This window comes from Ochotona curzoniae, unplaced genomic scaffold (assembly GCF_017591425.1).
Source record: "Ochotona curzoniae isolate NIBS_2020 unplaced genomic scaffold, NIBS_Ocur_1.0 contig_43, whole genome shotgun sequence".
Taxonomy (NCBI): domain Eukaryota; kingdom Metazoa; phylum Chordata; class Mammalia; order Lagomorpha; family Ochotonidae; genus Ochotona; species Ochotona curzoniae.
This window is the reverse complement of record NW_024466218.1, coordinates 31,411,490-31,438,693: the sequence shown is the minus strand read 5'-3', so window position 1 is coordinate 31,438,693 and position 27,204 is coordinate 31,411,490.

Sequence of the window (27,204 nt, the reverse complement as noted above, 5' to 3'; positions counted from 1 at the left end):
ATCTGCACTGGTTCTTGGCAAAAGCCAAATGAGCTATCTGATGTGCACATTTGAAATCAATGATTGATGTGCCTTCCAAGCCAGTTATGAAGCATCTGCAAATTATCCCCATCTTCACATTACACTTAAGACTTTATGTGTTGAAGGCATTCCATTAGGACATCAAACAGAAAGCATTCCTGAACCCAAAATTGTAGGATTTCCTCTTGGAGCTTTCAGCCTATTTTGATGATTGTCCCTGGGCTCATCATTTAGAAACTAAATACATGCTGTCAAGAAAGGATGATGTACTCATACATTAGGTTATGAGATTTCATTTGTATGTATATGAGAATATGGATTATGAGACAAAAATGCAAGCAGAATGCTTCAGTAAGATTGAGCTACTTAATCTTACTGTAACTTTAAATATACATAGTTCTTTTTATAATAAAATAATTTGGATATTCAAATCACTTATCTATAGCAGTTAAATTGTATTTGCATCATTGTATCATATAATGGATTCATAATTCATTTTAATTTTCTGAGTTTTCCTACATACATGTAATTCATTTTTAGCATTATTTATCTTCTTTTTCTCCTTCATATGGCCTATAAATAAAATATATAGAATGGGAAAGATATTTATCCCCTAAAAAACACTATACTAAGACCCAGTATAGTGCATAATTGTTGCACTTCACTAGTAGCCCCACTATTCTACCTTTCCAAATTCTCTGGTTATCAGATTCAATTAATAAGATATCAGTGCAAGTTTGGGCAGCATAGAGATGTGTGTGTATGTGTGTGTGTGTGTGTGTGTGTGTTTAGCAAGTGGGTCCAATGCCTATCTCATCCAGTTTTTTTTTTTAAGATACCCATTGACATGTATGAGACAAAATGGACGCAGCAGAGGAAGATGAGAAGTGGAGCAGCTGGGACATGAGCCAGCATCCATACGGAATGCTGATACCATGAGGAAGAGGATTAGCCTGCTATGCCTTCTTATTGTCACCTATATCTCCAGTTCTAATTAAAAGCTTCTCATTCTCAATCTTTCTCTCTTTCTGTATACACACACATATGTTACATATTTTACTGTTCAATGCTGGCCACTGTGCTTAGCAAAACAGTCTGTAACTCAAGAGGCTAAAAGAAGGGGACGGCATGGTGACTCAACAGGCTAATCCTCCCTGTGATGCGCACCTCCCATATGGGTGCCAATGCATGTCTAGCTCCTCCAGTTCTGACCCAACTGTCTTTGTACAGACTGGAATAGCAGTAGAGGATGGTTCATGTCCTTGGACTCCTGTACCCAAGTGGGTGGGAGACATGGAAACAGCTCCTGACTCCCAGCTTCAGATCTTCTCAGCTCTGGCTGTTGTTGCCATTTTGGGAGTGAATCGGCGCATGGAAGACCTCTCTCTGTCTCTATTTCTCTCTTTGTAAAAATCTGCCTTTCAAATAAAAGCAGATAAATCTATCAGAGTAAAAAAAAATGGAGGTAAGTTGCTGACATAACTTACAAACTGTCAATAGTTTCATGTTAACTACCAAGTGAGTTATACATGTAGGTAATTTGGAAGTGAAAGTTGCTTTATGGGATGCACAGGAAACTATTTTTCAGGGACACAAAATAATTGAAATCAAGGAAAGACATACTCAAGACAAAGAGTACTTATGAGTATTCATAGAAAGGCCAACATATTTAGAGAATAATCAGACATTAGTTAATGAAGAATTTATCCTGTTAGCATAACGGAACACAGTAGGTGTTAATGATATAATCTGAGTGCTTTGGAAGCAAATTAAATTTCCATGCTATCTGGTTCTGAGTGAGGCTCTTAAACATAAGATGTTATCATTGCAGGAATAAGGGGAAAATGAAAGAGGTTTTACCACAGGACAATTGACCACACAGCTCAGATATGAGAAATGATGGAGAAAAATGAGTCGGCTTAGTGCTGAACTTTCCATAGTGGGTGATGATCTGTGCAGAGAGAGTTCTTCTGGCAGATGTTAAGTCATCTGGAAAGAGGGCTCAGAAAGGAGCATGATGAATTATGTCTAGGATATGCCTGACTTGAAAGAACAATGGAAAACCCAAAGGGATCATAACACAATGTTATCTTCAAGTTACAATGGGCTTTGGGAAGTGAAACACTCTTGCCTTCATCTGATGCATCAGTCTCCCTAAACAGCAGCCCTAAACTTCCTCCTTCAGCCCATGCTTGATGCTACTTTAGGAATAGGAACGTTCTCCTATTACTATCAATTCAATCTTTTTTGCCAAGCAAATTTTTATAAATGTCCATCTACTGTAGATTCAAAACTATGCCTGCTTGGATTTCTAGACTTTGTGCTAGTTGTTCCCCATGGAAACACAAAGTAAATGTAATCTTTCTTTTGTAAAACAGCCCTTCAAATAATTGAAGGCACTTTTCATGTCCCATTGAGCCTTCTATTTTCTGGGTTAAACATCATTTGATGTGCTTTCAACACTTTCACTGGGTCTTTCTTTAATGTGCAGTGCCTATAACTAAATTCAGATTTTCAAGAAAGAACAGAGCTAAATATAAAGAAAAAAATATTCTAAATGGTGGTTATGAGGATTTCTGAAGCTATGGCACAATGAGCATTCACACTGTCTCTCACTCTCTGCCCCCCCGCTCCGTCCCCCTTCCCCCTTCAGCTTAAGTCAGCAAACTCAATAAAAGAGAGCTTCATGATAATTGAAACACAAAAGTAAAATGTTGTGGAGATACAGATTTTAGGAACTGACCCTGGACCGGGCCCAGCACAGTAACCTATTGGCTAATGTCCTTGCCTTGCATGTACCCATTTCCCATATGGGGTGCCAGTTCATGTCCCAGCTGCTGTACTTCCCTTCCAGCTCCCTGCCTGTGGCCTGGGAAAGAAGTAGAGGACAGACCAAAGTCTTAGGATCCTGTACCCACGTAGCAGACCCAGAGGAGGTTCTAGGCTCCTGCCTTTGGATCAGCTCAGCTCTAGCCGTTGTGGCCACTTGGGGAGTGAACCAGTGGATGGAAGATCTTTCTATATCCTTCTCTCTGTAAAACTGAGTTACCAATAAAAACAATACAAACAAACAACAACAGCAAAAAAAAAAAAAAAAACTGACCCTGGATTGTTGAGTGGCATATGCTACATGGAGCTTTTAGGGTATTGTGCTTACAGAAGCCAGATTTCAGAACTTTACATTGTTAATATGGTAACATTTTGATAGCCAAACGAAGGAAAAATGACAGCTAGATTAATCCTGTTAATACTTCAAAGCCGGATCAAGAGTCACTCCTCCAAGTAATTTTCCTAAATACCTTCCCCAAAGCGGCTCTTATCCCCTCTCCGCACCTTCAGGCGCCTGCAGAGGGACCTGTACCACTACAGCTCATCACCCTTTGCCGATCTTTCACCTCCTCTTTCTTCAACAGATCTTAAATTGTTTAATGACAAAACCTCTCTCAGTCTAAACCATTTGGTCTCACACTGAACTAGCTGGAGATGTCCTGCCGACCAGTGCAGAATCAGCAAATGAGCGATCAGTGCTTCAAGAACGTACCCGGGGTCTGGTGCAAAGTGGCTGCATTCACCGTCAGCCTTGCAATTTATGCTTTTTTGACCTAAATAAATGCTATCTTTAAATGGAGACAGTCAGTTCGATACAATTTCAATGTATCCCCTCATTGTAATCGCAAAACCTTGATTTTATTCAGGTGTGTTAAATGTATTGTTTCTGTATCTTACAATAGATTTCTTTTTCTTGTAAATCAGTGTACTTAAACAATCCTTTCTCTTGCCCTATATGCTAATACCAGAGTGCAAGCACAGGTTTTCTTTAGTTTTGTTCAGGCCATAAACATGAAGCTTATGAAGATGGAAAATATTTGGAAGATGACACTGAACTGTTTAATGTTTTAATCTCTCTCATGTTTAAAAATCTGGCTTGAGACTTATTTTTTGTAATGAATATTCTTTTTTTTTAATTTTTTTTTTTTTATTGGAAAGGCGGATATACAGAGAGGAGAGACAGAGAGGAAGATCCTCTATCCGATGATTCACTCCCCAAGTGAGCGCAACGGGTCGATACTATGCCGATCCGAAGCCAGGAGCCTCTTCCGGGTCTCCCACGCGGGTGCAGGGTCCCAAAGCTCTGGGCCGTCCTCAACTGCCTTCCCAGGCCACAGGCAGGGAGCTGGAAGGGAAGCGGGGCTGCCGGGATTAGAACCGGCGCCCATATGGGATCCCGTGCGTGCAAGGCGAGGACCTTTAACCACTTGCGCCACCGTGCCGGGCCCTGTAATGAATATTCTTAAAATTGTGATATATATGCGTATATATATATTATATATATATCACATATATATGTCTTAATTTACACAATCTGCCTAAAATTTATACTAACCATATTCCAATAAGGTATACTAAGAATGTATTCCTGTTTGACTCTATTCCCTGTACCTGATTTTTGAGATATCTATGCTAGCACACTACGAATTGAATATATATGCATAGATATATAATATAACTTTAAAATTTCCCTGTAAATAGCATGCATTTTTAATACCAAAGCGGTAGAGATGTAGCTGAATCATTCTCAATTACCTCTTCCAAAATATAGATCTTTCTTTCTACATTTTCAAACTTCACACGTCCTTTGGCAGCAAGTATCATCTCATTCCTCATTCTTACACCGGCTTGAGTCTGATTCACTGAGGATAAAGCAACTGTTCCAGAACGTGGAGGACATTTCCTCGGGAGTAAATGTTGTACTGTCAGTTTTGGAAATTTTCATAATGGTAAGTTATTGAAAATACCCCACAAACACTGGAACATTGACAGACATTTCTCCCTGCCAAATCTATTTTATGCTCACATGTGGTAAATAATGCCAGTGTAAATTAGCAGTAAGTGTGGCTTCTTTACATATAATCATCATTATTCTAATCCTATCTAATTAGTTCCAATTTGCTACTCAAGAAAAACTCATTATGAGCATTCACTTAGAGGTGAAAATGTCTCCTGATCAATGCTGGACAATAACATTCGGCATTTTATAAAATAAAGGTTAAATTATTACAAATAATACAGTCATGAAACATCTAATACTTAGAGTAAATTAGTAAATTTAGAAGGAACAATACTAGATGTAAAAGAATGAAATGGTTTTGTAATGTTACATAATCATATTACAAAATACATGATTGTTACATTTAGTTTAAACTGATGTTATTATAACTGATATTCTTTTCTAGAGATGAGGAATTATTTCACTGACTAAAGGAACAAGGGAGATGATGCATACATGGGGGAAAATGAATATATGGCCCCGTTCTCACTAAGATAGCGAGGATGGATTATCAGAAAACAAAGCCATGCATTATCAGAGAGGAAGTTACAGATTCATATGTTTGTATTTATATTCAAATTTATACTATGTTCTTTCAACCTTGAATTGCACATTTGAAATGCGGCCTTAAATGAATTTCTTCTTTAGAAAAACAATTTCTCTTCAAATACGTGGAAGTCAGAGTAAGAGAAAGAGAGAGAGAAGAGAGATTCCAGCCACTGATTCACTCTTGCATCCACGGTTTCACTACCCTTATTACAACAGCAATGGCCTGGTCATGCGAACCCAAGAACCCAAACATCTAACTGTGTCTCCTGTGTGGACAATGAACTTAAACTACCATGTACTGATGCCTCCTCATGGAGCCAAAGCAAGCACAATCGGCAGGCCATGAACCAGCCAGCACAGAGTGTAGGCATCTCAGGGCAGTTCACCCCAGTCCAACACAATGCCTGGCATGAGTCACTTTTTAAGAGTTCTTAGAATAATCCCTCTTACATAATAACACTTATGAAATATTTTATGATTAACTTGATAAATTTACATTGTTTGATATATGCATGTAGCAATAAACTTTTTCTCCAAAATGGAATATCATGAAACTGGAACACTTTATGTTGGATAAAAATGGATGTAGGAGGGTTAAAAGTATTTAATTAATGGGAAAGTCTGAAATAAGGCCCATTTTCTAACAATTTATACAACAATCAACTCAAAATGAAGCATTGTGATTTTGATTTGAATTCTCCTGTTGACTGGTGATGTTGAGCATGTCTTCATAGACCCCACGTTGATTTGTATGGTTTTTTGAGGACCACCCCTTGTCCGATACAGTTTGCATACATGTTCTCCCATTCAATAAGTCGCCTTTTTATCCTTCTGAGTGCTTCATCTCTGGAAACTTTGAATTTAATACAGCAGCCCTGTTATCCTAGCTTTGTTTTTGTTGTCTGCTTTTACGGTGTCACATTTAAGAAAACATCATCCAGTAAAATGTGAAGCTTTTTCCTATGCTATATATGTGCTTAGATATTAAACCCCACAGTTAGATATTTTTTTTTCTTTTTAATGCTTGTTATGAAAAATATACTGTATTTCCTTTCTGCCAGGAGCAATTTGAAGAGATTTTCCTTTCGCCGTGTGCACTCAGCTGTGTTGAATTTCTGTTTTCTACACCTGGGTTTGGTTCTGGGCTGTGTGCTGGTCCACTGGCTTACTTTTATTTCAATATCACACTTGCAACTTTTAATAAAATTTGACATCCAGAAATTTGATGTCTTCGTATCTGTTCATCTTATTATTTCTTGGGCTATTTTTGCTCTTTTGTAGTTCCATATGAATTTTAGATGCTAAAAGATGCTACTTGAACCTGTAGTACACTTTCGAGTAGGAGGGATAGTTTCACATTATTAGTTTTTGCAATCCAATAACAACACAGAATTTGGTTTCACTTATTTGTATCTTTATTGCTTTCATTCTTCAAAATTAAGTAATCCTTTCTCACACAACCTTTTTCTACGTTGGGAATTCCATTCAGTTGTTTTTGCTGTCTACTAAGCAAATCTACATAGTCTCTTAAGGACCCCTTTAAGCATTTTCTCAATTCACTGCAGTTCAAAACATGCATTGAGTCACTTTCTGTCTCAGGCTAACCTGGCTGAGAAGCAGGGAGGTCAAGCGTCAGTAGGTAAGTCTCGTGACAACGGCACAGTGCAAAACAACTTTTGTAAGATGACCTTGTTCTACGTTACGGGAATGCTGAGGGTAAGATGCCCTGGTAAGGGGCCTATAAAACACTAGAAAAGATTCTCCAGAAGGCAAATGAAACTTCCACGTAGAAATGGTGTCTCCTTGAAGAGACACAGTGTCTAAAAGGACATCGATTTTCTTAAGTGATAGTCATATGCTAATTGGGCTGTTTACATTTCTGTCACCTCATTAGACAGTCATGTCCTTCCAGAGTTATTTCTTATCTTTTTATTTAAAAAGATTCCTCATTAACATAGACTTGCTCACATAGAAGGCATAGAGAATGTTTGTTAAACATCTGTGATTGATACAAGAGCTCGATTCATCTCAACAGATAAGTGAATACCAATGTCACAATTTTCAATTTTCATTTTGATATGAAAGGTTTATAGACTGTAACGGAACAGCTCATTGATTTCTGGACAATTTCATGGAGATGATCTTCCTTTAATTAGTACAAAATGAGGTTTACTAGCAAGAAGGCCAGAGAATGCTCTTAGGTCAGTGTTGTGTAGGTCACGTTGTTCTCAGGCCTCAACATCCACAATGACAAGAAATGCTACAACAAGAAAAACAAATAGGCACGAATGGACAAATAGATAGTCCAAGAAGTGCTTTATCAAAGCTGTTTAATTTTGGCACAGTAGTTGTCACAACAAATATATCAGTAGCTCATCAACTTCAGCAATGGTCTTTAACAAGCAAAGAACTAAAAAACAGAATAAGATTAATATTCAGAGTGAGGGTGGCTTGACGTGGTAGCCTTGTGCATAAAGTCCTCACCTTGCATTCCAGATGCCCTGGATGCTTTGCTTCCTTCCAACTCCCTGGTATTAGCTTGGGAAGCCAGCCAAGGACGGCCCAAAGCCTTGGGACCTTAGAAGCTCCTGACACCTGTGTTTGGATCAGCTCAGCTCTGGCCTTGTGGCCACTTGGGGAATGAGCCAGCAGATAGAAGATAATTTTCTCTGTCTCTGCTTCTCCGTGTAAAATCTGACTTTCCAATAAAAATAAATAAATCTTTTTTAAAAATCAGAGTGAGAAACACCATACTATACTTTACTGATGACAATTATATTCACAAAAAATATTCAAAAAAGCATGCGAAAGTATGCATCACTACTGTAATTTACTTGACAAATAGAAACAAAAGCTAAATATGTATGTGTATAAATTAAATATATTAACTATTAATGGCCATCCCTCATAATTTTAACACTTTGTAGAAAGCCTTCTTTATTTGCAATGTCTGTTTTTATATGCATATAATAACTTCATTTAAAAATATACAGGCTTCAAAATGTAGACTGACATATTCTGTAAGTTTTCAAATGTGGTGTTATGACAATGCCCCTAGGAAACTAACTTAAGATATTAAGTTCCTGAAAAAAGATCCAAATATCATTACCTGGAATATCCAAATCTTTAGTAATTATTTTAGCAAATTCATTCCATGCTTATATAAGAAGTGCATGCTATATCAAATATTTGAAAAAATATATGAAAATGGAAATACTTAAGTGCATCTGTGTTTAATCACACTATCCAGAGTAACCACTAATAATTTTAGTGTAATTTCTTCTGGTTACATTAATTTTGCCTTTCTAAAGATTTTTCAACTTATAAACCAGTATTTCATTTCTGTTCTTACTGCTTTTGGATTTTTAGGTGCTTAATCACTATTTTTCACAAAGGTGCTCAACTGTAAACCCTTCCATAATACACTGATCAACTCTGCGCACATTTAGAATTGTGCAAGTTGATTTGCAGACCCACTGTTCCCTACACATTGGCTAATTTCCTTGCTGGTTGTTCCATCTCAAATCTGGGACAGCTTCCTTTCCTTCTGATTGACGTATTTGTAAATTTTATACAACGCAGATGAGTCAGTCACGAACTCTCTTTGCTTTTATCTGAAATACACACATCACTTTCATTCTTTTAAGACATGGTCTCTGAATTTACAATTAAAGGACACTTTTCCCCCAGGCTTTTGAAGATATTACTTTCTGTTTTCTGGCTACTGCTCCAAAATAAGTTGAAAATCAGTTGTTATTAGCAAGCACTTTCACGTAGCGAGGCTTGACAGTAGGCCGAGCCATTAGCAGACGCTGCCCCCTCCTCTCCTATGAATTATCTATTCATGTATTTTGCTGGAGCCTGCAAAGCAGCCTGAGTCCAAGTTTCGTTCTCCACAGAAAGCAGCTCTGGAGATTTCTCCCAGCATTGCCAATTAGTCAGCACCAGATCGGAGCGAGAAAAGATTTCTCTCTCCCTGAGGTGCTTTCCCAGAAATATAAGGATACTTCAAAAACTTTGTGAAGAACAAAATTAAAAGATAACTTGATTTTGGTGCAAAAATTCTTTGAAGTCTATTCATATGAAAAGTTTTTGAAAACTTTTTTTAAAAAAAAGTTTGTATTATAAAAACTATGTGATGACTTAAAAATGTTCTGTAATAAAATAAACATCCTTAAATTCAATTTGTCCATCACCTTTTGAAGCACTCAATGTGACTCCCTGCGTGGATGGCTCATACCTTACAAGGATCCTTTCCATTTATTCTTATTCCAGTCACATTTTTGTACATTTCTCATTTTGACCCATGTCCTTTCTTCTTATGTGACGTCCAGTTCAGATCTACTGCTTAGCTGAAGAGCCAGCCAGTAATAAATGTAACCTTCATAGAGTATCTCCTTTTGGCTCCAAGTCCAGGTAGATACAGGACTTCACAGGGGAAGATAAGTAAGAACCCTAAGAGGACAAAGTAACCATTCCTCTAACGTGGTTCACAGACACTGGCTGAAGCCATCACCAACTCCAAGGTATCAGTGCGATCTTCACTGTCAGGTGTAATCATATACATGGCAATCACAGCGTTCTATTTTCATAGAGAACAATTTATCCTGTGTCCTGAGAGCATCAGTTCAGGGACAAGAAAAGCACATTATGTAATGCAAAGTCATTTTGCATTCTCCCTTACACCTTGCTACCTCCTGATCCTAAAAATATTCCCAATGCAATTATCCCCATAAGTGATCTGAGGACAACTGTTACATAAACATTAAATCTCTGCTGTAAACAAGAGTCTAGCCAGATATTTTAGCTGATGAGTGTTTTGACGCTCCCATATGTTGTGAAAAGAACAAGGAACAAGGCACAGCAACAAGGAACATAATCAACAGGGAAGTGCCCAACTTCACCAGAAATTGTATGATTAGATTATTTTAATGGCAAAGAAACTTGTTCTGTACCTCTCATTGTGTCTTCCCTTCTAAGGTTGCTCCAATTACAGTGCAAATGAATCTGAAAGTAAAAGAGCAGTGAATCCTAAGAAATACACATTTGTAGTTTTCTGGAGTCCCCAGTGGAGGTCCAACGTAACCCACAAGAGCGTGTTGTTTTGAGTCTTTCCTTAGGGAAAATGAGTGCCAGCTATTTCCAACCGATCTCTTTCTTGTTGTCATTAGACGCAGCTGTTTCTTCAGGCACAAAAATGTGCTCTGGCACACCCAATAGTGAACTGTTTAGTTTGTTCATTTTATGAAATCAACTCAGTAGCTCTAGAGATGTAGCTAAGGTGTCTGCTCCAGTTTATTTTTTTATTCTTTGAATCCCAGGTACCTCTATTTGGTGGATATGTTTATTTTTAGCCCTGCTCTTATTTCATAGGGATTTCCATAATTAAGGGCCATATGTAAAAGTTATCTTCATTATCAGTTATTTTGAATGAAGCTGTCAGGTGATCAGCTTGGGTACAAGTCTTCAGAAGAGGAAAATAATCTTCTAGTCTTTGAGGATCTTGCTTTCTGTTCAGCTCTGAGTTCCCTGTAACTTCTTTTTCACATTACAAGGAAGTTACTGGGTTGTAGCAGCTTATACATATATTAGAGAAATTTCTGGGAAGGCTCAGTGTTGTTTGGGGGGTGGTGGTAAATGTACTTTTTGTCAAGCCAGCGATTGTATTCTGAATTCCTTTGCTCTTCTTCCTTTGAGAAGGGGATTTTCATGATGATGTTCGCTGGTTCAGTTACAGTTTCCATAATGGTCATCATTAAGCCTCTTCTCAATAGGCAGCTGATGTGAGGTACCCAAGTGACATCAGGAATGCATGCAGGACCTGATGATCTGAGATTGCACATTAGCCTGCTTTGATTTTAAATCCTAACCAAAAATTATTCCTTTGCTGGTGATGTCTGCGAGAGCACCTGGCACTCCCTTGGCCTATTGCAATAATTATATGGTCTTTATCATGCAATGTACAGATGGAGTACTCTGTGGAACCACATGGCTTTATCCTGGAGTACACTCACCCAATCAGAGGGGATGCAGATTGGCCTGGTACTTAATCGTGTGATTCTCCACAGTCAACGGTGTCCTCACACTCACAGAACTGTGGAATAAATGCTTCTACTCAGAGTTGACTAAAAAAACAGTTTTATATTGTTAGCACCAGATTTTCTCCTCATTTATTAAAAAAAAAGCACACAAAAAAATCTCACATGGTACTATTAACAGGCAAAATAATTCACCCTCCCTCCCCTTTTTTAAAGATGCAAAACCCTTCATGTGTAAAAATATACAAGCACACTCCCACTTTTCTTGGAAGCAGAAATATTAATATCATACAAAAACACTGGTGAAAAGGCTTATAAACTGAAGATGAAAGGTGTATTTTCATTAGGAGATACAATTCAATAAAGATAACATTTATTAACAGAAATTCCTCAAAAAGAGATACAAATCTATGATTTTCCCATTTGTCCCAATCCTAGGAATGGATCCAAGGAAACTGAAGTTAGCATATAAAAGAGATGCCTGGGTCACCCTGTTTAACAGTTTTCTGCATATAATGAGATTTTCTCTCTCTAGACAGAAACAGACGATGCATTCACTTATTAGCCAGGAATTATTCATCTATATTCTGTCAACAAACTATTACCTCTGTGTTGGCTAACTTGTAAATTGCAGTTTTCATACTCTTCACATATTTTAACAGTTATGACCGGAAAATAAAACATTTCATTTTATTAGAAATCTTATTTAAAATACAGCTTTAAAGTATGCCTACTCCAGAAGAAAGGTCAATTCCGAAAGGAAAAAGACTTTGTTTTCTGGGGAAAAAAAGAAGAAGCATTGCTTCCTATCAAAACACACTTATTACTTAACACTAGTTGTAATTTTATAGGTCTGGTGTGAGCTAATATTCCAGACCCCTTACAACTTAATGAATTGACGAAAGATTGGAATCTGGCACCAGCTGTTTAGTAGACCAGGTACTGCAGAAGTGTTTCCGGCCAGATGTTGTAAGTTACGTGGTTTTATAGTTCGTATTTCAGGGGCTGAGGCCTCCCCACTGGGGTTCACTTTTGCTTCAATGTTCCTTTAGCGTCCCTCTTTTGCATTGTGTCAGTAGGATTCCCATTTCTCAGGAGTGATACAATCACATCTCATTAACTTAGAGTCTGCCTTCTGCAAAATTTATTTTTATAGATTTGCCTTTGTTTGTTCAACTCAAAGGGTATTAAACTTTATGATATGTACTTTGCTGGAATGTGAATAAAGTAGTCACGTGGGAGAGCCCATTTGAGCATCCGTGCTATCGGTCCTCAGCTCCATAACAAATTTCTTATGGAAGAATATCAGACACTTGTTTGGCCAAATTTTCTCTTGAAGCAGGAGGCTGGAGGGCTGCCGGAACACCTGCCCTGTATTCAGAAGCGTTCAAGCCACGAACTCCTCTTTGGTTCTACTCTGCCCGATGATTGGTCCCCAGTTCTCATGAAGTCTAAGTGGAGTTTCTGTTTCAATACATTTTAAAATTAATCAGAAATTTTTAAATGGACAAACAAGGGCTGTGAAGTACAACAAAGTGTGTCCCTATATCTCACAACCAGATCCTCAATGATCAGCATCTTGAATAAATAACACGTGTTTGTCAAAAAGTATGCCACATTCAGCACCCCCTATTTTTTTTTTTAATCAGAACAAACACTCTCCATCCCTGACCGTTCTCCCAGTCCCTGGCAATCGTCTCTGGGTTTAAATTGTGGCTTTGATTTGTTTCTTTGCTTTGTCTCCTACATGCATGATAGCAAGTGGTATCCATCTGTTTCTAGTTTGATCATGAAATCACTGAAATTTAATCTAAGAATTATTGAACTTTCTATTGTCTCCATACATTTTTCTTCAATGAGTGATTTAAAACAAAAATCTACCTAATTTTAGCATTTTCAAGTATATAAAGAACTTGCATCTAATCAAAGAAAGTATTTTATTCCAAATAAATTCAGAGGATTTTTCAAAGTATCTAAGATGTTCTGAAAATAAAGTTCTTGTTTTAAAAAACATATTGAAGCTTCTTTAAAGTTAACAATTATACTGCAAGAAAAGACACTACTGCCTTATGGTGTGCCTACATGACTTGAATGTCTGTGGGAAGATGCAGGCATATAGAGACAGGGGGATTTCACTCCTGCCTGGTGATCTCAATAGTTCAGAGATCTTCACAAACTTGTACATTAGAATTAAGTGGAAAATTTGAAACATTTGTGATTCAGCTCATGAATTCTGAGGCTGAACCTAAATTATTGTTTGAGGTCTCTAGTTAGTTGATTTCCTTGTAACCAACAAAGTAAATTTTGCTAGTTTATAGCATGTAACAGGAAAGGAAGTATGTTTGCTGTCCCTTGGTAATCTGCAAGAAAAGAAAGAAAGAAAGAGAACCTGGGGATAAGAATTGGAAAGCCAACATAAAATGTTCCATAAAATAATTATAATGTGCATTAAAACCACATTCTTTAAAGGAAAAAAAAAAACATTTTCCTCATTTAAACATTAAATCACCAGGGCCAATTCTTTAAAAGCAATTTAACCTCTTCTTTGTATAATAAAATATCGTTGCTGGAATAAACTTACAACTTTGCTAATCTCAAATCCATGTAAAATAATTTTAATTCCTAAGGGATGACTAGCATCTGCTGTCACAGCTCTTGGCAAAGTTAGGACGAACATTTATGTTTTAAAACCTGGGGTAAAGATGCAGTAATCTGGTTCAACTAATCAAAAGAAAACATTTGTTTATGACTGAAATGATTCTTGATGTGGTATGTAGAAAAAGTTCAAAAAGCAAAATGACTTCTTTTATCCTTGTGTCCATAAAGTATTTAACCTAAAAGCATTTTTTAAAAATTTTACATAGTTTTGTTTGAGAAATGAAATGAGTTCCTTCTACTGTACATTATGTGCTACTCAAGGAGTGAGACGGCTTGCATTCCCCTGCCTTCCAGGAAACAGCATCAGGAAAGGAGCTGTGGTTTCTCTCATTGTGATGATGAAGCTTAACAAGCAGCTTAGAGCTCAGAACTCGCCAGTATCGAGAAACTGGAGAAAATAACACATTGATAATCGCATCCCTAAAATCTTAGAGTGCTGTGCGTTCTCATTTCACTGATGTCAGGAACCTCCCCACGTGTGAGATCACAGGAAGAGTCCCACACGCTGCAGCCTCTGCTCTACTCAGGAGAATGAGAAATCTCCAAATAAAAACAAGCGCAGGAGAACTCTTCCTTACCACTTTGTTCTAAACAGAAAATTCCCTAACAATGAATAAAGGAATATTTCCCTAGATACAGGCTAAGCTTTAGATTTCCAAATCTTAAGAGGTTTGCCCCTCTGTGTGACCTTCTGACACTCTGAGAAGTCTTTTCCTTCATCTGCACTGGTGTGGTACTCTGGTATACCTACCACTAAACAAGGGGGAAATCTCTTTTCCAAAAAGGCTGATTTGTCTTTGAAGTACAGCTCCAGTCAAACCATGTATATTTCAAAAAGCACATCAAAGAATCAGTGAGGATTGATAGGAACTGATAGTTTGATATTGAAGAGCTACCGTGGATTAAAAATTGCATTAATGGAAAATGTAGGCTTAATTACATGTATATCATAAGTCATTGCTAGCTGCATAAATAATATAGACATACACGTACCTATAATTTTAAGAACCACTAATAATGTAAATAAATTGTGTAACAATCTAGGATTAGCATATTTCTATCATTTTCTCTACATTTGGAAGTCCTTACTAATGTGGCTCAGAAGATTACAATTCTAAGCAGCAATTTACTTTCCCTGATTTTTCCAGGACATTTGGCTTAAAATTGCAATCACTTTTCTGCAACCTTATCATCTCTAACATGGATAAAGACTTTTATTGACAATTAAAAATAAATGGATCACTGGGACAGTTTGATGCTATGTTTTTAGAATTAGTCTGATTTTATGAAGTATTGTTTCATCCAAGCAGGATAAATTATGAGATGCAATGTCCTTCTTTTCTAAGTTTTTTTGGAAATTTTCTTCTGCATTATCATGGCTATAATGAAATCTGTGAGCTAAGGACCCCTGAGTCTAGTCTTTACTTCCAAACTTGAATTTCCAAATCATGTATTTCAGTTCCTATTTCAAATATTTACTTCAATTTCTAAAAAGATTAGAGATAATCCTGGGAAATATAAAGCAAATGGGCAAACAAATAAGAAACATGTCCCAAAGTTGACCTGTTTAGGGAACATCTATTTAATGCACTTGGAATCTAATTCTAATATTTCTTTTTCTTTCCTCATTGAAATAATCAACACAGAGATGTATTAAGTCAACTCTACGATCTGGCTCATATCTGCTTTCTGAATAATTCTTGTCTGTCACCTAAACGGCAATAATACCTGTGATTTTATTTTTTTTCTTCTGTTCTTTACTTCTTTAAAGTCATTACCAACTGAATTCTCCTTTAAAAAAAGTCAGGCAATTTCCTTGTACAATATTCTTAGAAGTACTTTCTGTAAGGATACTATGATCTGGCCTTGCTATCTCGCCTCCATCTCCTCCTGTGCTCCATGGCTGCTGTACACTGCGCTGGGAACACCAGGCATCGTTGCATTTCTCAATTCCTCCAAGTGCTTTTTTTAACCTCTAGGCTTCATTTCTTTATTATAGGCTTAAAGGTGTCCAATATCATTTCCTGAACTCTTCAGCCGAAGACTTGAAACTTCTGTAAAACTCTCACTCAGAATACAGTTGGCAAGGGCACTTTCCAGCACGGCAAGTTAGATCTCCTTATTCTTAAAAAAAAAAAAATTATCCCTGTCTAAATCTATCATTTTCCCTTCTAAATACGGTCTGTACTTTGCTGGAAGGAGAGAAGTAGGTCATATGCAATAAGAACAATAATGTGGGGTGGACAGAGAAAACTTGCTTTTGCATAATTATTTACATACCTTTTGAAGGAAATAGTTTCTGTGAGAGAAAAAAAAATATATAGGGGAAGAGATTCTCAACTGTGTAGTTAGGTATAAGTGAATATCAGCAATTTTAGTTCTTTTTTATTTGTATTTTTTCTTTACAAATTAACTACTAAAGGGAACAAGATTAACAAGAAAACCACAGTCAAATGGCTAGGAACCATGCATTAAGAAAAAAAGAACTTCAAACAATTTACAAAGAACAAAATTAAAAGACAAAGTTAGCTTGATGCCAAAAAATCCCCTGATCATTTTTTTTACCATAAGCACTTTCCATGCACTGTGACCAGACCCTTCGCCACTGCATGCAGCGCATCACGGAGAAGCAATGACCTGTATTGAAACAAATACCAACTCCAAGACACAATCCTCCGGCTCAAAGTCAAACTAATGCATATCACTCTATTGGAAATGTTCTATACACAATGTTTGAGATAAAATTTGATATAAATGTGTACTTTGAGAGTTAAAAGGGAACATGATGAAAAAGAATTAGTAGAACTATAAGTCAACAATAAGAAAAGTAGAGTGGACATTTGGCATAAGTGGCATTTGGAACACACACCCTGCATGGAAGTCAGGGCTCTAGTCTTGATTCTACCCACTTAACATTTGCATTTAATGCATGCCGTGGAAGGCAGTGGGTAAGAACACAGGTAGCCGGGCCTCTCACTTGTGTCAGAGACCCGACTGAGCTCACGGCTCCTGGCTTTAAGCTGACACAGTACCGCAACGTGCAGGCAGTTTTTGAGGCGATCTCAACAACGCGAGGGCCTTTTCTCTGTCTCTTTGTCTCTCCCTCTGCTTCCCCTGTTTGCAGCTTTCCCTTCCAACTAACCACATAATTAAAAAAAAAAAAAGAAAAAGAAAAAATGAAAACACAATTTAGCCAATGAAATGATTGGAACATTAAAAAATACCAATACGATACATGAATATTGTCAGAGATGTCTAAGTAAAATTAGGAAAAGGAAAGAATGTATGAGAAAAAATTGACCAAAATATTTTTCAATGCTGTTGAGCAGGCAGAATTAATTACGAGGGTTCTTAAACTACTGACTGTTACCATTTGACGTGAGCTTTACAGTCAATATACTGCACGGGATATAAGGGGTATTTTGCATATTGTAGAGTATTTAGTAGTGTCTCTGAGCTTTATACATTAGAGATTAGCTCAAGTCTTCCCTGGGTTGTGACAACAAAAATTGTACCTAAACATTGTTGTAGATCTAAGAGAGAACATCATTCCTCACTCATTTTTTCCCAAAGAAAATCACCGGATTCGTACCAGGACTTGAAAAGATTTATTTTCAAATTTTAGCACAGTACTGGAATTTTAAAATCGTCACTTAATCAGCATACAGCTACATTTTTCCTCAGGAAAACTGCTGCATCCATGCTACTTATATCATCCACTATATTATTCAAAGCTGTTCAAGAAAATAATGACAAAACATGAAAAGGAATAAAAAGAGACTCAGGGCATAAAGCATTGCTCGAATGCAGAGATCCTTAAGGGTCAAGCATAATTGTTATACTGCCTTTGCAGATCTCGTTATAACTTTCTGGCAGTCAAAGCAAAAAAGTAGATGATATATTGCATTATTTTTTAACCCATGAGAAGCAAAGTCAGTTCCACAAGGACAGTGTGTATTCCCGTTTGCTGAAGACAGGGATCTGTGAGTCTACGGAGAACGGAATGAAGGACTCACGGGACAGCACTAATAGCATTTTTATGGCACGGGTGCTTCTGCGCTTGATACCGCTGTTCTGAAGCAGCGGTTGTCTGTCAGTGTTTAGAATGACATTAAAAGGCAATGTGGGGAAGGCAGCTCTCTGGCCAACTCAGGTCCTGCAGTCTCGCTCACTCTGACGCTGTGACTTGGAATATAAGAAACAGTGGGTTGGTAGAATCTTCAAATATTTCAGCATGATTTCTTTTCCCTGGGAATTTTGTTTAAAAATTATTTTTAAGAGAGATAAATTGGGAGAAAGGGAGGAAGTTCCACTCCGCCAGTCTCCTCTCCGATTCCTTCAGCAGTCAGAACACAACCAGATCAAAGACAGAAACCCATTTTCCACTTTCCATGTGGGAGGCAGGGATCCAAGTATTTTTTCCATCACCTGGTGCCCCCAAGGGTACATATTAGCATCAAACGCAGGTCCTGGAGTCTAACAGGTGCTTGATCTCAGGTACCCTGATGTGGGATACAGGTATTTTAACCATCAGGTTCAATGCCTACCCTTCATTCTGCCTTTATGTAAGAAATTAATACTGGTTATTTTAACATTACACTTATGGATTGAAGATTATAATAAATAAGCTGTGTAACAGGATAATTCCAATTGTTATTTCCTCTTTCTTATCCAGATAGACATGTTAGTAATTAGTGCATGGTATTTATCTGCCTGGATTGAGAGCAAGAGGAACAATGAGTAGAGCAGGTACAACTCAAAAAGAAGCAAAAATCCAATGCATTAATCCGGACAATTAGATTGAGAAATTTTAAAATAAAATCCCTGCATCTTGAAATTGTGATTCAGCTTAAAATGTCAATGATCAAATTCGAACAACAGCTCTGTGGGAACATGGCATGGAAACAAGAGCTTTGCAGGCTTATTTGGCTATAGAATCTGTGATCTTTAAATTCAGGAAGAGAAAAAGAAGTTAATGAAAATAAAGAGAAAATATGAAATAAAAATGGAGAAAGAGTATTCAGAGCATGAACCTGTTAAATTCACCTAGAGGTAAGAGCATTAGGTAAGAGAGGATAAAAGCAAGGAGAGTGCTGCTAGCAGCCCATCAAGATAAGACCAGCAGCAAATACTCGGAGCTCTGAGCATCACCTGGCCAAGCAAGATGCCTTCCCTTACAAAATGGAACACGCTGTAAGAGTAGACAAGCTGCTTGCTCAAGGGCTATCCACCTGTGGAGCTGACAGCTGGCCAAATCACCAGTCCGTCCACCGGCTACAACAAAGACACCATAAACAAGGACGCTGTTCTTCCACAGGTGCCGGTCATTTTGCTGTCTGTTCCCTGCCGTGCTCTGCTCGTCTCTTGGGTCTTCTTACCTTGTGTTTTCTATGTAATTTGAGGCCAAAGGAAATGTAGTGAGATATTGGGAGGCAAGGCAAATCGATGTATATGCTTACTTGCCCCAGTTTTAAAGACACTTTCCTGCACCAGTGCTTATCAACTAAGATGTCCTCAATAGTTTACCTTACAGGAACAACAATGTCACTTCTCTCGTTCCTAATTTAGCTTTCAAATATATTAAAAATTGGAAGAAATCTCCAAGAAAGGTACAGAGTATATGGGTGGCGCATCCTTGTTTATAAACAAGATAGCTACGTTCAGAAGTTCAGAACTATCAGGCTTCCATTGCAGGGAGGTAAACGAAAAAAAAGGGTGACGACAATAAATTCTTAGTAACATGATCAATTATACTTTAAAGTAACACCAGTTCACTGAAACAGTTAGCGTATTTCTAATGGATGTCCCTAAAATAGCCTTACCTTCTCATTTTTTTTTCTCAAAATGTAATAAAAGAAGCTAATAGAGTTTTGTTTTTCACTGTAATACATGGTTCTGATATAAGCTACTTAGTAAAATTTCATAGTTTCACACTTCAAATGTATATGAATCAGTCTTAATAACCTGATTGTACTGCAGTTTGCTAAAGAATGACAACGTTTCTTAGGGATTAAACTAAGATATATGTAAGGAACAGTGCCCACGTCAAACTTCAGATATTAGAAAAATGAAATGTGTGCAGATGATGAGTTAATGAACAAACAAAAATCACCAATATCTCCTTGTGATTGCTACAAACTAGGCTTCCCCAAATGTCATCCTCACTCCCGATACTACAAATGGATGTTTAAGTATTTCACACAGATCTTCTCAAGGCCAGGCATTATTTTGACTCTGACCTGAAACAACCTCCATCCTGGTTTCTAGAAGTAGCTAGACCTCACTCTCACTAATATGAGCTGTTTCGTTGAGACACATCCATTGCTTAGCTGGTAAATAGCTTGCTTTTTCTAATTTTGTCTGTTTTCTATGATGGTCATGATTGCTTTTTCCTTTAAGAAGCTCTTGTCAACTTATGTACAATTTTGTGAGGTGATTTTCTGTTTTAATATTCTCTTTTGTGTTTATTTCTAGGTGACTCGGTACTTAAAAACAAGTAAGTGCTTATTTCACAGATTCAATGTTTATGTTTTAGAATAAATCACTTTTGAAAGTTCATCTCCATTGTATTCTGGTATTCGTACTGTTTTTATACTTTTTTCTCTCTGTTTTTTGTTTCAATTACTGTACTTCCTTAATTCTAAAATTTTATATAATTTCAACATGTTTCTATTTTTTCTAATAAAAATTATATTTCATTTTAGTAGCTCTTTATATGTGTGTACTCCAAACGAGTGTCTGAAATTTTCAATACCTGAAATTAGAACATCTTTGCTTTTATACTTTTTGGTTTTTACTTAAAAGTTCTCCAATTGTATGTCTACATGTATTTAATTCAGTTAACACTGAATTTCATCCAATGACATGTATATATGTTATAATAATACTGTATATCATATAGTATGTATGTTATAATTATATCATACAGTAGTGTATAATAGTTCAATGGTCGTGGGCAACCTGTCTGTCCTCTAACAAAAGGGGTGGAAGAGGAGAAAGATGAGTGAGGGAGGGGGGCAAAAGGAAGACTCTAGTAGGAAGAAATGGAGGAGGAAGAAGAGGAGGTGAACATAGAAGGGAAGCAAGGAGGAGAAGGAGGAAGAGAAGGAATCACCTTCTCTGAGATTTTTAGCTGCTGCTGGTTAAACAAACATGCACATGACTAACATCAGTACAGGTTCAGGCAGGAAAGCCAAGAACTCTTAATCATGCCTGTTGTATGCAGTGTTATGGCAGTAGCTGTGCATTGGCTTAGGTGAGTTCCTCTGTTATACCATAATTCCATGCTTAATTTATTTTTATTAATATTTCTGTTTCTGGAAGCTGCGTCCCTCTCAGTTATTAGTTTATGCAACACTTACTGATCTGCAATTATCTGTCAATTTTTAAGACTCATCATTTTCACAAATTTGAAAGGCATAACAGCAGAAAGAGGGAGAGCAGGAAGGTGGCAAGGAGGGAAAGAGACAGATCTGCCACCTTTGGCTTTACCCCCAATGGCTACAGCCGTGGGGCTGGACCAGCGTGAAGCCAGGAATCAGGCGTTTCATGAGGGTCTCTGATGTGGGTGCAGGGCACCATGGACTTTGGCCATCTGCTGCCTCCTCAGAGTCATTAACAGGGAGCTGGAATGAAGTACAGCAGCAGAGATTCCAACGGACATGACACATATGCTGCGGGCAAAGGCCAATACACCACCAGCAAACTGGCTTCTTTTATTTTGTAGCTGCATGTTTTTGCTATTTCTAACCTCAGAACTAATGTTATATGTTGAATTCCAGTTTGCTCTCCCAGTCAAAGGTTTTGTTCTTCCAGAGGAGAAAACATCATTTATAAGAAAACTGAATTTTGGACCATAAAGGAGCCTCTAAACCTTGCCAAATAAAACCCGAAAAATTGAAAATATCTATAGAATTTATCTCAATTTGATACTTAGTACTTAAAAGCTAGTACTTATTATTTATTTTGTGGCAGGCAGTTATTTTAAAACCAGTACAAATATATTGATCACCACATCACACAGGTAGAAAGTAAAGCAATTATTCTCAATTTACATCTAAGCAATTTTGCACCAGAAACCACTGTCTTAACTCCTGGCGTTAGATCAAATCCCCAGTTCAAGTTCACTATGTGCCTGGCGTTTGTTCACAGCAGTCCTAGCGTTACAGGGCTATTCTCTACCCTAATTATTCTAGAATATCCTCTACTATCCTGCAAACTCTATGACTACGCAATGTGCACAAGTTTAAACATAAAGATGATTATAGGGCCTGGCTCCATAGCCTAGCAAGTGAAGTTCTCATCTTGAATGCTTTCAGCTTCACTTTGGGTCAGCCTCAGCACTTGCAGACATCTGGAGAGTCAACCAGTGGAAGAATCATCTCACTGTTTCTCTGTAATTCTGTTTTGCAAATAAGTAAATCTTAAGAGAAAAATTCAGAATGTCATCATCTGCTGAAAGAAAATGGGGTAGCAACACTGACTGTTTCATTGGGTTTCTGAGAGGATGTAATACGTGCAAAACTGGGGTCACCCTCCGCTTCTTTCCAGGCCACAGAAGGGGGTGCTGAGTGGGACAGCAGGCACAAACTGGGGCCCAAATGGGACTCTGGTGCTTGGTGCCAGAGGATGAAACAGTTGAGCCAATGTGCCTTTCCCTTGGGCATAATTTTAATAAAAAGATTTTATATATAAAATAAATATATTTTATATATTTTAGAATTAGTATTAGCCACAAGTAAGGGACATAGTAAGTCAATGCTGAAGATTTAAAACATTTATTTAAAATTTGAAAGGGATCTATGTTTTGACTTTTGGGAAAAAGAAATGACAATGATTTGAACGTGTACATATCTGCATTACTTATCTATTTGTGTGAGAGGTAAATCTCTGTGTGTCAAAATCCACTGCCAAAAGTTTGTCTGTAGTGTGTGGATAACTACTTGATTTCTTTCTTTGAAATTTTAAATGCATGAACACATCAGAGTGAAAATAAAATAGCTAACTAGACAGCTAGGCTTGAAAACTAAAGCCTTAAAATCAAGACGAGACAATATTCATGAAAATTTAAATGGCTACCTACATAAACATCATCATCCCAACTAGCAATGTTGCCCTCCCTCTCTGATATTATTTACAGACAATCTAATAACTTGCAGGTTTGTCTTTCAAACACTGGAATCTGGGAAGGTACCCACTGAATGAATGAGTTACAGAATTCTTGATCACAAAGGGGCTGGGTATCTGCCTGACGAGACTGCTGGCACAGAAGTCATGCTTCCTCCTTTCCTTACTGTCATGCCATGTTCTAGCTAAGAAGACAAACGAGCAACGTTTGGTGTACAATTAGGGCAGCATTTAGTTAGATGATATGTGTAAAAGGTCATTGTTTTTGAAGCAATGGTAAGTACGTCCTAATTTCAAGCTGCAGCCAGTTTTGATATATATAATTTAAGCTTCATTCTATCATTGTTTTATCTGCCTCATAGAATTCTAAAATTTTGCCAATAAATCTGAGAAGCTTGGGGACATATTTAAAGTCTAAAATGATATTGCATTTCTGTTAATTTTGTCACTCATTATTTAATAGACACAACAACAGAGGCCATCTTATTACAAGTACCAAGTGCCATGTCTAGAAAAACGCTAAATACTTAATTGAGCTTAATTTATTTGAATACAACATATATACCAATGTCATAGACAATCTGAATATCTTAAAAGTATTACTGTAAAAATACATACACGTATATATTAAAAATACCAATCCAGTTGCCCAGATAGAGAAAGGTATTTCAATAGATTCAGAACAAATACACATTGGTTATGGTCAAAACAAAAAAATCACTTATTGGAGAAGCAGAAGCAACAGCAGCTCGGCGTATCCGTCTTGGGAACAGTGAGCCTGGTTGTGGTTTGTTTCCTGCTAGAAGATGCTCTGAAGGAGATTAGCATGATGAATACAGCTCTCAACAGCATCTAGGAAGTGATTAAAATTGTCATTTAACACAAGTAAGTGGGAGAGTCATAAATTTCTGTCCTACAATTTCCTTCACAGGAATAAAATCACTATATAATTCTACTTTAAAAATCAACCTCTTTTACTAGAAACATAGAAAGTTATGCTAGTGTTTTCTGTAGGAAAACAAAAACGAAATATTTACTTAGAGATATAGGAAGTGCATGTTTTGAAAATGTGCTATTTGTCTTTATGAAAAGCAAGCCAACGGAAGGTGGTGTGCCTCCTGTTTATTTTCATTTGGTTTATTCCCATCTCATTGCCTTCATAACCTCCTAGAAATCCTGGCTTTGATCTAATCATCCACTCGGATATCTTTTATATGGAACATAAGACAAGAAAGAACACCAACACATGCCAGCCTGGGAGAGGCAAGGAGAGGAGCAGACAGGACGGCCGCCAATCACACTGCCCATCCAGCTGGTCGTGTGCACGAGCGTGTTTGCTTACTGTAAAAAAAATTACTAAGAAATAATTACAGAGAAAAAGTGATGATTGTCTGTTACACAGGGATGGGTTGAGAGTTATTACTGATAACTTTTGATGATTAGGGTGATGCCTTATCAAGAAAGATTTGGGGCGTCAGGCTGAGAAACTATGGTATGGCCTCCTAAGCAACTGGTCATAGCCTATCGCACAGCACACACATGGCCTTGTTAACGCAAAGCCCTCGTTATAACACGAGCTGAGAAGACCTTTTCCCATAAATAGCAATTCTGTATAGAAGAAAATATTTCATAGAAGTCTCAATGGAAAGAAATATTAGAATGAAATCGGGAAGCACTGTTGACTACCCTTTGGGAAATCAAAAAACTTTTTGAAATTTCAGGAACTTTGACACTTTAGTGGACTTGCTTGGCCCTTATATTTATCTTAATGCAGAGGACCTAAACCAAGAAATAATTTAAGAAACAAAAAACTCAATTAGGGACCAGCAGCGTGGCCCAGCAGCTAAAGTCCTCACCTTGAACGTGCCAGGACCCCATGTGCACCCCGGTTCTAATCCCGGCAGCTCCATTTCCCATCCAGCTCCCTGCTTGTGGCCTGGGAAAGCAGTCAAGGACAGCCCAATGCCTTGGGATCCTGCAGCCATGTGGGAGACCTGGAGGAAGTTCCTGGCTCCTGGCTCCAGATGGGCACAGCACCGGTCATTGTGCTCACTTGGGGAGTGAACCATCGGATGGAAGATCTTCCTCTCTGTCTCTCTTCTCTTTGTATAGTTGACTTTTGCAATAAGAATAAATAAATATTTTAAAAGAACAAATTTATTATTCATCAAAGAAAATATCATTTATTAAAGTATGGAAAAAGGAAAAACACAATGGAAATCCAATTGTGACTACCATTGCTATACGGACCTTCAGTGGCTTAGAGCAGTGGACATCATATCCAGTTGCATGTGGATGGCACAGCAGTACAATAGAACTTGCAGAAGACACCTGGTACCTGAAATAACATTTAATGACAATATCCTGCAATATCCTTCCAATTAGGTGTCCATTGATGTTTTCAAAGTCATCGTGCAGAAATTCCTCTTTTACTTTTCAGTATGATTCCTGGTGCGATTAGGTAAACCTAGGAAAACTAAATATGGGGAAAGGCAGTGTTATTTCCGGCATCTGAGCCGAGCTGTAGCTGTTCAGATCCGTATCTTGTGACACAAGAAATGAGGAGCATAAGTGAAGAATGGCAAGAAAAGCAAAGTTGATTGAAGTAAGAGAAAGCCCCTATGGGAAAGGCTCCTGAGCTGGGATTCAGTTAAGGAAAAGTTGCATAGGAGCTTATGTTGCCCATGCTGTAAGGAAGTTTATGCAGTGTTTCAGAAACGTGTTGAGAACCCATGACCTTCCTGCTGCAGCACAGCCTGTGTCTGGGCTGGACTGCTTTGTCCGGCTGCAATCTTGTTTTCAGTTTCCCTGTGTTTGAGTAGTGGAGGCCTTTTGTTGTCAGCCTTGTCTCTTTCTGCATACCAAGACTAGTCCCTTGGCCATTTATATCCTTGATAATCAGCCTCGGGTTGCATCTTAGCCGTATTCCTCTCTCATCACGTATAAAAAAATTAAATCCACTGAAAACCAAGTACAAATTTCTTCTGTTTTAAAATAAAATTTTAATGTTATTTACCAAATTGTTACAATAGCACTGGCTGCCTGGCCATTTACTTTATTGGATGCTAACACAAGGCAGGTTTTTGAGGTGGAGTTTCCTGGCTTCTGGAATAAGGTGGTCTCCTATTCCCCTCCAAGCCATCCAGTCATAAATAAACAAACATCTTTCTTCAAGACCAAAAGTCCCAGGTGCCCCTATAGAACTTTCGCAAATATCGTGTGTCCTTGCAGATCTACAAAACAGAAGGTTTATATTTTTTTTAAATGAATTTCCTGGGAATAGAATGTGTTTTTCATAACTGAGACTCATTAAATAAATATTAAATGAATGGTTTAAATAAAGGATAAGAAAAATAGGCAGTGGTTGGCTAGTAACCAAGGAGAAAGGTATTCACAATTAGGTAATCAGCAACTACCGGCCTCAGGGGGTTGATAAAAGTTATTTAATTACTTGAGAATAAGGAGCATGTTGGAATATATTCCTTTCAGAATAATGAAATTATTCCTTTTGTTCTTTTAAGCACTTGAGGAAAACTGATATTTCATAACTGTTAACATTTTCAGAATAATTAATCCTCCCTGGAGCACATGCTATTCCCATTTGTTATCAGGTTATCTGATTTCTGACATAATCTCACCTACAATTTAAGCTGCTGGTCAGAAATCCCAGTAGCTAGCACTGGCAAAAGAATATTAAAAAAAAAAAGGGGGGGGTTGGGCCCAGCACTGTGACCTAGCGGTGAAAGTCCTCACCTTGAATGAACCAGAATTCCATATGGGTGCCGGTTCTAGTCCCGGCTGCCCCACTTCCCATCCAGCTCCCTGCCTGTGGCCTAGGAAAGCAGTCAAGGACAGCCCAAAGCCTTGGGATCCTGCAGCCATGTGGGAGACGGAGGAAGTTCCTGGCTCCTGGCTCAGGATGGGCAACTCAGCAGCCATTGCAGTCACTTGGGAAGTGAATCATTGGAAGGAAGATCTTCCTCT